We start from the raw sequence: 11,962 nt of genomic DNA, 5'->3' as shown, positions 1-11,962 counted from the left end.
TATTTATTATTGTAGTGTATTATTAATTAATGGTATCGATGGTCACCTATCATCATCATCATTTTTTTATGTCTTAGGTTGATATTTGGATGTTCAATAATAAAAAAAAAAGATATTTAATTTGGATGTAAATGATGGGTGTTTTGAAATGTCATTTGCCCCTAACGATATTCTTCCACCGATGAAGAGATTTTTCTTTATTTCTTCTTTTCAGAAAAGAAACATATTTAGAGACAAAATATAAAGTCACAAGATACAAAAGTATAAAATCTAGACATTACAAATGACGTTGTTCAGCTGTCAATAATAAAAAAAAATTATATATATTACAGATATTATTCATGAAAGTAATCCTGTTCGTGTCAATTAATAATATAATATTAAAGCTACATACATTCTGAATGAAATGGTTTCCGTAAGAAACAGATTTTATTCTTTATCGATCAAATTCATATATGACAAGCTGTGAAAAGCCATGAAATAAAATTATCTATAGAAATAATAAATTTGATATGAAAAGAAAAATTAAAGAATTAGAGTATTTTAAAAATAATTGAAATAAAACATAAATAAATTAAAGAACAAAAATGTTAGATTTTCTAGACATACTTTATTTCTATTTTTTTTTTCTTATCTATATTTTTTCCTAGTCCAGACGAAAATGTACGGGTCCATGAAGAGTTCCCCATTATAGTTAGATCCATTGAACTTAGAATATTGGATGCAAAAACAAAATAGTTACACTTTTTCGGTCTACAACCTAGCTTGTTACTATAATTCAATTCCTTTTGATTATTGAGTCTTCACTCTTCAAACTTGTCAATCTTTGTGCTACCTTTTTGGTAATTTCGTGGAAAGAGGCATGGCTTTAGCCCTTATTTTTTTTAGAGAAGCCCTTAAAATATTTAGAACATACCGTATTTATTTCAGAATCTTCCACCCAAAAAGTTTTGATTTATATGCAAATTCAACATGTACGTACTCTAATTAGTAAAATATATTTTGAAAGAACCGACTTGAATGTAAATATGACTAGTGACTCTACCTTTATGTTAGTGGCTTCAAAATTAGGTATTCCGTTCTTTTACTTTCTTTTTTATACATTTTTTTATTTGCTTTCTACAATTCAAAATTGTGTACATCATTAAATATTAATTTGCAACTATTGGTTGTTGACCCCATACTTTAAATTGACTAAGAACAATTAATATTCTCCATTGACGAAACAGTTACTCCTTAGAATATTGCAATATAAGAGGCATCATTGCAGATATTCAAAAGGCGTGTTAGCATTTGATCTGTCTTTAATATGTGTAAATAATTAAATATTGTTTCTCCTTTCTTTATGTACACTTGCTTGGTAAAATTCAATTCAAAATAATTAAAATATAAAATATATTGAATTATATTTTTCAATTTAATAAAAATATTATTTCCAAGAATATAATGAAATCAGGATAAAAAGATAATTATAAAGTTAAGATAATTCATCTATGAATTGGTAAAAATTATCAAAATAAAGTTCCCATAAGATTATCAATAATCATAAAATAATTAATAAAAAATTATAATTATTGATTATTTTCAAATGAATCTTTTATATCATGTTTTAATAGGAAATTTTATAACAATCAATAAGTGTCAGTTAGAGTGCAACTATATAATTATGTTTAAATATATTGTTTAGAAAAAAGTAAATCTCTAATTTGAGTCTATATATAGATGAAAAAACTAAATTGGACGAAAAGTCTAACTAAAAGTTCTCTTACAAAAATTTCTTATCTATTAAAATTAATAGATACTTTGTATCTTTATCTTTAACATGTTTACCGCCTATAAAAGGAAAATTTTATAACAAACTTTAAACTCTTGTTATAAATAAAATTTAAGTGATTTTCACTCTATCATAAAAAAATATTACATCCTTTTATATAATAAATAATTAACTAATTCATTAAAATGAATAAAAATAATTAAATTGATTAACTTTAGTTAATAGTATCACAAATTTAAGTTTTATTCTAAAAATGCCAATGAAATTAATTGATTTAAGTATAATGGTTTTATTTAGTGATACTATACCTAATTTAAGAACAATTTTCCATCATAGATGTAACTTATATTGTTAATAAGTCAATGAATATATTCACTTGCATAAAAAATGAGTAAGTGACTCATTAATAGATTTCACAATAAGTCAAGGATATTAAAAAATACAATAATTTTTTTAAATTGAGTTTATATTTTTTATTATTAGGAATAAAAAAAAATCCATCCAATTGTACGTTTCTTATATAAAGAAACAGAGATAGTAACTTTTCATCTTATAATTCAAGTATAAAAGGTTACACAAATAAAAATATGATTTTTATTTAAAAATATTTATTATATTTAAAATTATTCAATATTTTACTAAGTAATCAAATAAAACATTTATGAAGACTATTTATATAATGTACTTTAACTTATGCACCATTTTTTTTTATAAGCAGAAAACTTTATCAATGAAAAGGGAACTAATTATCTATAGCACAAGCCACTAGGAAAAACAAGGAACACTTAACACATAGAAGGAAAAAGAAAAATAATAATCCACTGGAAACGAGAAAGCCTCCACCAAACAAAAGTGACCTCAATTTAAAAACCCCTCTCATCAGGCTCATTAAACTAACACAGTAACACCAAAGAAAAAGTTTTATGATAATACTAAGCTCAACATATCCCTTAATCCATTCCGCAGCAAGCTCATCCACAAATGACCCTATCACGAACTTTCTCACCAAATACATAAGATAAAGAAGTTTCTATTTTAACAAAACTCGGTCAGTAAACTGGCCTACATAAGAGTTTTTAAGATTCTCAATCGATTTGATCAATTCTAAAACTATTTCTCATTGTTTAGAACGTGGAGCTTCTCTTTTCCACATATTTGAATTATTGGTAATATTTTAAAATTATTTGTGTATTCAAAATTATTTTTTCTTATTATTTTACATGATTAATTAAAATTTGTAATGCTCGAAAGATAGGATTTTTAATTTAAATATTTTAAGTATGATTTATTTCACAATCTATTTTACATGTTTATACTTCTAAGTAATATCTTGTGAGTAATTATTTTTAAACATTGATACTTAAGTAAATCTAATATTTATGAAGAATATCTTAATTAATTTATTTCTACAATTCAATATGTAATATTTTTTACTTATTTAAAAAATATTTTTCACCGTCGTGCAAAACAGGTCAGGCATGTGATTGACAAAGCTTTCTCTGCAGCTTATTGCCCATTCTCTCAACTAAAATAAATACGGATCTTGCTATCAAGTATCATCATGATAATGATTAAGAAACTATGTAATATATTTATTGTAAAAATTATAAAATAATATAAAAAAGTCATAAATAATATAATTTTATGCATTTTAATAAAAAAAAATCTTTTAATTACTAAGTAATATTATCAGTTTTAAGACATAATCTAAGAAAACAAAGTCATTGAAGAAAGAGATGGAGACAGCACGAAGTTCTGCCCCAATCCCTCAGCCCAATTTGGACACCAAATGTATGTATAAATGTATTGGATTGGATAGCGCACCCTCTCCTTTTGTACGTTAATCTGAATGTATTACTGATCTATATGGATCTACGCATTATCAATCCGTATAACATTTATAGGATTTTTTTTTCTTTCAAAAATATAATTTTGAAATTAATTTAAAATTGATGATTCAAGAAGGAATTAAACTTGTGATTTTCGTGTTATTTGCATAATATTCTAACTAAGTTAATAAACTAATTATGCTATAAATTAATTAATATTGTTACGTATAATATTAAAATTTCTAATATATATTTAATGCATGTAAATTTACATAATAAATTTTATAATAATTATTTTTTATCTAATAATTAATTTTTTTACATATATAAATTGTAAATAAAAATCACAAATTTAATAAAATTTTATATGTAAAAAAATACCAAATTTATTTAATTATTAATTACTGTAATAAACATCTAAATATATCATTCAATTAAATATTATATTTGTTTATTTTTCAATCAGTGTAATAAACATCCAAATACACCGTTCAATTAAATATTAATTTTATTTAAATATTAATTATTGTAATAAACATCTAAATACAACATCCAATTAAATATTAAATTTTTTTAATTATCAAATTTTATAAATATAATAATATATAAAAAAATTACAATTTAAAGAAAAAATTGATATATCACTCTCCATATATTATACACCAAGTCGTGCCTAATGCTAACACTCATCTTAATCATAACATTTTTTTTGTCTCTATCTCTCTCTTCTTTTTTTATATGATTTTTTCTCTCTCTCTCGATTTCGGTGATGAGTATGATGTTAAAAAAAAAGGTGGATGATAGTTGCTCATAATTTGGTGGGTGGTAATTTGTGCAATTATAGTATTCTATAATCACTACAACTTTTTGCGGAATTGGTCCAATTGGTAGTGATCAATAATGGATGAAGAGTGTGCCAATGGTGGTGGTGCCCTAACCCTGAGTTCATTATACCTTTCAATGTCAAAATTGTGAAATTTTATTAGGCATTTTTGCTTGCTGCTGAAACGGCTTTGGTAGAAGTCTTCGAAGCAAGGCTCTTTCGAGGTCCTAAGAAAGAACGCGTAGCTAGCCATGAAATACATTGAGGGACGTGATGAAAATAAAAAATTATAATTTTAAAAAAATTCAAAGCCTTGCTTCTGCGTTATTCTTTTTAAAATTGTTTCCACGCGTCCCTAATTATTGTAATATCAAATATTTTTAATTATCAAATAATGTAAATAATTTTTTAAAAACTATAATCTTTTTATACATTATTTTATTTTAAAAATTTGATATTTAATTGGATGTTGTATTTAGATGTTTATTACAATAATTAATATTTAAATAAATTTGATATTTAATTGAATGATGTATTTGGATGTTTATTACAGTGATTGAAAAATAAACAAATATAATATTTAATTAGGGGTGGGTAAGCGGGCCGGTCCGCCCCGCGTAAGGCCCGCCCGTATAAGTCCGCATTGGCAGCAGACCGGGTCAGTTCACCCCACATTCTTACATGGACCAAATAAATTAGTCCGCTCCCGCCCCAAGGACCCCGCGGGTCAAACGGGCCGGTCCGCGGGTCTAGTTTTAAAAGAATTTCAATTTCAATAAAAAATACAACACAATCAAATTAAGTTCAATACAAATGTAAATAAAATCTTGACAATTAGTCAATTATATCAATAAAATAAATAATATTTTAACAAAAAAAAAATCCAAGCAATAAATCTAAAATATGAAACTTAAACATCTCCAATAACAAATGATTTCATATTTGAAGCAATAAAATCCTAATGCGGGCAACCCGCTGACCCCGTGGGCCAAACCCACATAGATGTTTAATTGATTGATGTATTTAGATGTTTATTACAACAATTCATAATTAAATAAATTTGGTATTTTTTTACATATGTAAATTTTTATTAAATCTATGATTTTTATTTACAATTTATATATGTAAACAAATTTATTATTAGATAAAAATTAATTATCACAAAAAATTATTATGTAAATTTACATTAGAAATTTTAGTATTACACATAGCGACATTAATTAATCTATAATATAATTGGTTTATTAGTTCAATTGATTAGAGTGTTGGGCTAACGCGAAAGTCACAAGTTTGATTTATGCTTGGACCATTAATTTTAAATTAATTCAAAAACTATATTTTTGAAAAAAAATTCTATGGGTCTCATACGGATTGGCAATCCGTAGGCCCAATACAGATTGCTAATCCGTAAGCCTCATATGGATAGCTAATTCGTAAGCCTTATACGACTTGTCAATCCATATAAGGACGTATGGAAGGGAAAAATCAACATTGCATTGTTCTGCTGAGTGTACTAGCAAAACTATTGGGTGCGCCTAATAGTTCCCTAAATGTATGTATAATAGAGGGTAATGAATCTGGTTGCTAGGTTCAGTCATGCGTAGTTGCTCATGCACCCAGCAAAGTTCTTGTTCATCCAACATTTTAAGTAAAGTAACGAAAATGTCTTTCATTTAAAATTTTAAAACAAATCTTATTTTCTCTTCTCCCTACACCCATCTGCACCCAGCATCTTCATCTCCTTCATTTTTTTGCACCACACTTCCCCTTCGTTAACCTCTCCATACATCCGTTGCGTTGCGTCACTAGTCCGTTGTCATTGTCGCCATGAGTCCCCTCCCCTTTAAGTTTATTTAGTGTTTGTTTTTAAAAATTGGAATCCTTGGATTGAGAATCCATAGCAAACTTAAAGATTAAGAATTCGTATAATTCATACGGGTTGACAATCCATATGGATTATATAGATTCTCAATTTGTATAATTCTTATATTTTTTTATTTAATTTATTAATTGATAAATTATTAGTTGAATAAAAATTTTTATTTAAAAATAAATTAATATTTCTATTATCATTTTATTATTTTATAAATAAATATTGTTGTATATTTTTAATATGTATTAATTTAATTAATTATATTTTTTGAAGTTGGTTTATAATAATTAATTTATTCAATAACTAATTAATTTATGAATTTTGTTTATTTAAAAATGAATGTATAAATTTTATTGTTATTTAATTATTTTTAAAATATAAGAAATTTACTTATATTTGATATTTAAAATATTTATTTTATAAAATTGTTAAATATCAAAATTTTCACTCCTCAAATTTGTCTATGTCACCAATCAGGTTCATATACTCATCAGCCCATTTTGAAAGTTCTTTAAGTAAATGGTTACGAATCGAAGATTATGAATTTTCACTCATACCTAATAAGACAGCAATTGCACGATATCCACAACTATCATCAAGTTTGACATCAACAATGTTTCCAATAAAATCATGAATGCATGGATGAAATTGATCCAACATAGGCATGTTCCTTTGTGGTTTTGGTTGTTCACATGATGATGTAGCCCGTTTCATTGAAAAATTGTTATTTTACACAGAATGTATTGCATCCACATATTCCTAGTAAGATGGATTACACTTCGTTGATCTTTGATGTTTGTTCATCTGTTTCTTTTAAGCATCTTTTATTTTTTCACCTTTTTTGGAGGAACACACATAGAATTTAGATCAGGGTAGACAATTTTCTGAAGTTTACTCTTTAGAGTAAGTTTGTCACATATATCAAGCTCTTCAAACCGCTTAGATATAATTTTCATCTTTTCAGTTATGCTGACTTCAGGCTCAGGTAAACCTTGGTCTGTAAAACTTAGCATCCACCAAAACATATGGATTGTATCAAGTGATATGATACCAATAACATATCTAGCTAACTCACATGCACATGAAAAACTGTGAGTAGTTCTCATTATTCATCCACAACGAGAACTATTTTTGCCAGCATAATGTACACACTCAAACTCAGCAGGAATCTAGTTTAAAGCATACCTTGATATCATGCCAAGTAGTTTCTTGTATAAGGTAACTTTTAAAAACATGTCCAATCACGTGTACTTGTCTAAAAAAAGATGCCTTAATTGTAGTGTGTTACAGTGTGATTATGTTGTTCATGGCTTCCTAAACACTACATAGGTCTCCAAGGCTATTTTGCAGTAGTCTCTTTAAGGTCCAATGAGCAGACTCAACCCTGCATTTGAAATACACAAACAAGTAAACAAAAAAATATATATTTTTATCCATTAGACCCTAAACCTTAACACCAAAATATATTTACAATTTTCATACCTGTTAGTTGTTGTATTTCCTAGATGCATCACCTTATTCGCCCAGACTTTAATAAATATTTCTTTACAGAAAATCAATTATGTTTGTTTCACATAGTCAACAAGCATTGGTCATGATGAGTGAACAATTTCAAACTTCATAAGTCAATCATCGAACTCTTGTTTAGAAGGACAATCCACCAAACTCCCCCAGGCTTTCATGACATAATCCCATGCATTTTTTTTACCAGCAAGAGTTTTACATTTTGTCTTCATATTATTATGAATGTGAAACTGGCACAAGAAATTGATTGACTCAGGGAAAACAGTTTCACTGCATTCATGAATGTTAAATCTTTGTCGGTAACAATAACTCCAAGGAGTGCATCACATCTTACAAAAATACTTTGAAACTATTCTAGAGCCCAAACAACATTGTTTACACGTTCTCCCTCCAAATAGGCAAATGCAATTGAAAATGTCATCCTTGTTAGTGTCACACCAACAATGTCAAGTAATGACAACTTGTACCTGTTAGTTTTGTAGGTACTATATATGAGAAATACCAAATTACATACATTGGTTAATTTGACTACATCAGGATGACTTCAAAATATATCACGTACAACATCTTTATCCTTCAATCTATGTCAATGAATATATTGACCTCATTCAAGAAGTTTCATTAGTTATTGTATTTAAGCATTATTGTCTCTTATAGAAGAAAAATATGCATATCTTGCATTATATACTTGTTTCATTGTTGTATAACTGCTAGCATTATGCTCCTTTAATGTTAGAAGAATATTTATTGGTTTGATCATTGACTTTGTCATATCACCAATAATAATCTTCTCATCCTTATTCAATCGATCAACATATGGATGTCCAACTAATGACTTAGTCAATGCATAATTATGACTCCCACATATTAACTTCATCATCCATCTTCCAGCTCTCACCACTAGTTTCGCTCGTAACTTAAAGGAACACCCACATTTTCTACTGCCACTAATTGTTCATCCTAAATCTTTCTTCCTAGTCCTATATTTTTCACTTTTTTCACAACCAACTAAAACAAACAAGGTCCTTCCTCTATTTCCAATATTTGTGTCTGATCTTATAATCACTGTCACAAAACCAATATCATACGCAACAACACGAGTCCAATGTAAAACATCATCACGGGTAACAAACACTTACAAAATGGATAATACATGTTTAGTCTTCAAGGGATGTTTATTTACTTACTTTAATGAAAAACAAAATCATGTCAATACATATGAAGTATTGAAGGCATCAAAACAATAAATAATTTGAAACACACCAGGTTCCTTTCCATTTTCTTCATTCACACTAGGTTTTTCTCCATTTTCTTCATTCATATTAACTTTTTCAGACATTATATTATCATATATCTATTGATCTTCGTCCATCTTAACAAAACTTTAAAAAAATTTAAGGATAAACAAACCAATCTTAACAACACCATATATATACTACCACACAATTTTATTATTTTTTTTACTGCAGTTAATAATATAATACAATAAAACTGATAAGCATATATATATATATATATATAATATATATAAATTTAGACTTGCATAAACTAATATATGACACAATTTTATTATTCTTTTACTTGCATAAAGTAGTTAACGAAATAATATTTACACAAATATTATAAAGGTTTAAATACTTATCCGATCCTAGCTACCAAAAAAAATATCAATGCCTTCTTTTATTACCTTTTAGTCCTTGCTAAAAAATATATATAAATAAATAATTACCTACAAATTAGTTATAAAATACCAACTCTTTTTTTATTACAAATTATGTTGCGATAAATTACTTACGAATTACATGCTAATATTTTGTAGTTAATTATAATTTATAAAATTAATCATATTTTCATTAATAAGACTAAAAGGAAGTCAAAATCTATAATATAGGATTAAAAAGACCTCTTTCAAATCATAAGGATTAAAAGATAATTAAAATAAAAATTATAAGAACTAAAAAAACTACTTTTAAAGTAAAAATGACTACAATAAAATAAAAATGTAAATTATTTTAAAATAATTACCAAGTTCAAACCATAAAAACTAAAATGTAAAAATTATGAAACTATAAGTATTTAAACATATTATAAATAATATAACTAATAATACTAAAAAAGAATAAAACAATTTTTTTAAAAAAGATTTTGGTTATACGGATTGACAATATGTATACTTCTTATGAATTGACAACTTGTATCCATAAGTTTTAAACGGATTGATAATCCGTAAGTTTCATATAGATTAACAATCCTTAAGAACCATACAGATTGTAAATTCGTATAAAACTATATTAAAATTCCAAACATAAAATCAACGCACCTCCACTGTTAACCGCTACACCAACCACCACCACAATCACCACTTGCCAATGAACCACGGTAATCAATGCGCCTCGACCAAAATTGACACAACAATAGAGGAGCAGCTCTCACGAGAATGAATGTGAATAAAAAGATGAATGGTGCGTGAAGAAGGAAAAGGAAGAAAAAGAAGTTAGGAGGGGTAATTTCAGAATTTAAAAAAAAATTGTTGGATGGACAAGAAAATTGCTAGGTGCACGAAGCAATTCCTCAGTCATTGAGACTGGGTCAAGAGCTTACCAACTTTTTTTGGGTCCAACTGTTTGGGCCTCTTGTCAGCCTGGGGTTGCTTATCCAAGTTGGGTAAGCTGGGCAAGTTGGGCAACTTGGTATGTGGAAGGAGTTACTTTTTGTACTCTATTCTATTTATACATCTCTCTTCTGATTATTTTTTTCCAAAAAAATATTCTTAAAATATTAAAATGTTATAACCTACCATATCAATTGACCATAATTCAGTTTATTTAAATTATTTATATTTCTAACTTTAATGATTTAAAAATGCCTAGATCAAGGGTTAATTTTAGGTTTTCGTGTCGTAAGAAATCCAATATTATGCATTATTAAAAATATAAATTAATGGAAGAATTCACTTCATTTTATATTTCATGATAATGATAATCTAGCTGAAGTGCAGTAGGGTCCGCAAAGCAATGAACCGTTAGACTTGAATTCGCAGTATACATATTTGGGAAATGAAGCAACATTTAATATTTCTTAGTTAATAAGAATCATAGATTTTTGTAAAAAAAAAAAAAAAAAAAGAATCAGAGATTAGAGAACACAATAAATGTTATGTCTTTGGAAGTTTGAATTCAATTCTTATACCAACACAGCACGTTAACAACTTCAAACACTGCAAATATTGGTTCTCATAATACAGAAGAACAGAAAAAACCATAATATGAAAAAATTGAAATGACATGTATGAATAACGCGTAATCAGAGCTGCGTGTATTAATTTTTTTCCTTTTAATTTACCGTGAAATTTGTTACAAATATCATCAAAGGATGGAAAACATTACAAATCTCACATGAATTTAAATTACTAAGACGGATTCAACATTTCCAACCACGACTAGTCTGTTTCGTGTGGTTGTGCATTCAAATAAGTTCTCGGGAGCAGACCAAAACACGCAAAATCGCTTCTAATGTTAATATCCAGCGAAATAGGCACTGCATTTCATAGCAAAATACGACACATGAACGAAATCAGCGTTCTATTCGTATGGCAAATTTCTTTTCCCTACAAACCTTCTCAGTTTCTTTATTTTTTTTCCTTTTCTTTTCTCAAACCTTGGAACATTTAACAATGACATTCAGAATAATAAAAAAAAGCAAATATTAAGACAATATACTGAAGTTTTCTTCAATCTTCCGAATTGGACAAGTTATTAGTGTGACTCCTGGGATAGAATTTAAGTCAAAATCCTAATAAACTATTGGGCTATGTTGTGCTAAATGAATCCAATAACCTTTCTTATTTTCTTTTATTGGCAAATGATAATTATTAGTATTCTTAGTTTTTGTTAACAGGGAGATTACAATCTTTCTTTCTTCTTTCACCACAAGACAAATCTTATAACTCCTCGATAACCTTTCTTGGTATAACTCTTGTTCTTGGTGGAAGATCTAAATTAACTCCGTTTCGATCATTAATGAAGAAATTTCTCTTCCAAACCAGAAATCTTTAGGGTATGAATCTTGGCTATCTAAAGATCAACTAATGAGGTCATGGATTCTTAATTCCATAGACTTGAGATTGTGTATGAGGCGAA

The sequence above is a fragment of the Glycine soja genome, chromosome 15 (assembly GCF_004193775.1).
Source record: "Glycine soja cultivar W05 chromosome 15, ASM419377v2, whole genome shotgun sequence".
In the NCBI taxonomy this organism is placed as follows: Eukaryota; Viridiplantae; Streptophyta; class Magnoliopsida; order Fabales; family Fabaceae; genus Glycine; species Glycine soja.
Note: the sequence above shows the minus strand (reverse complement) of the source record.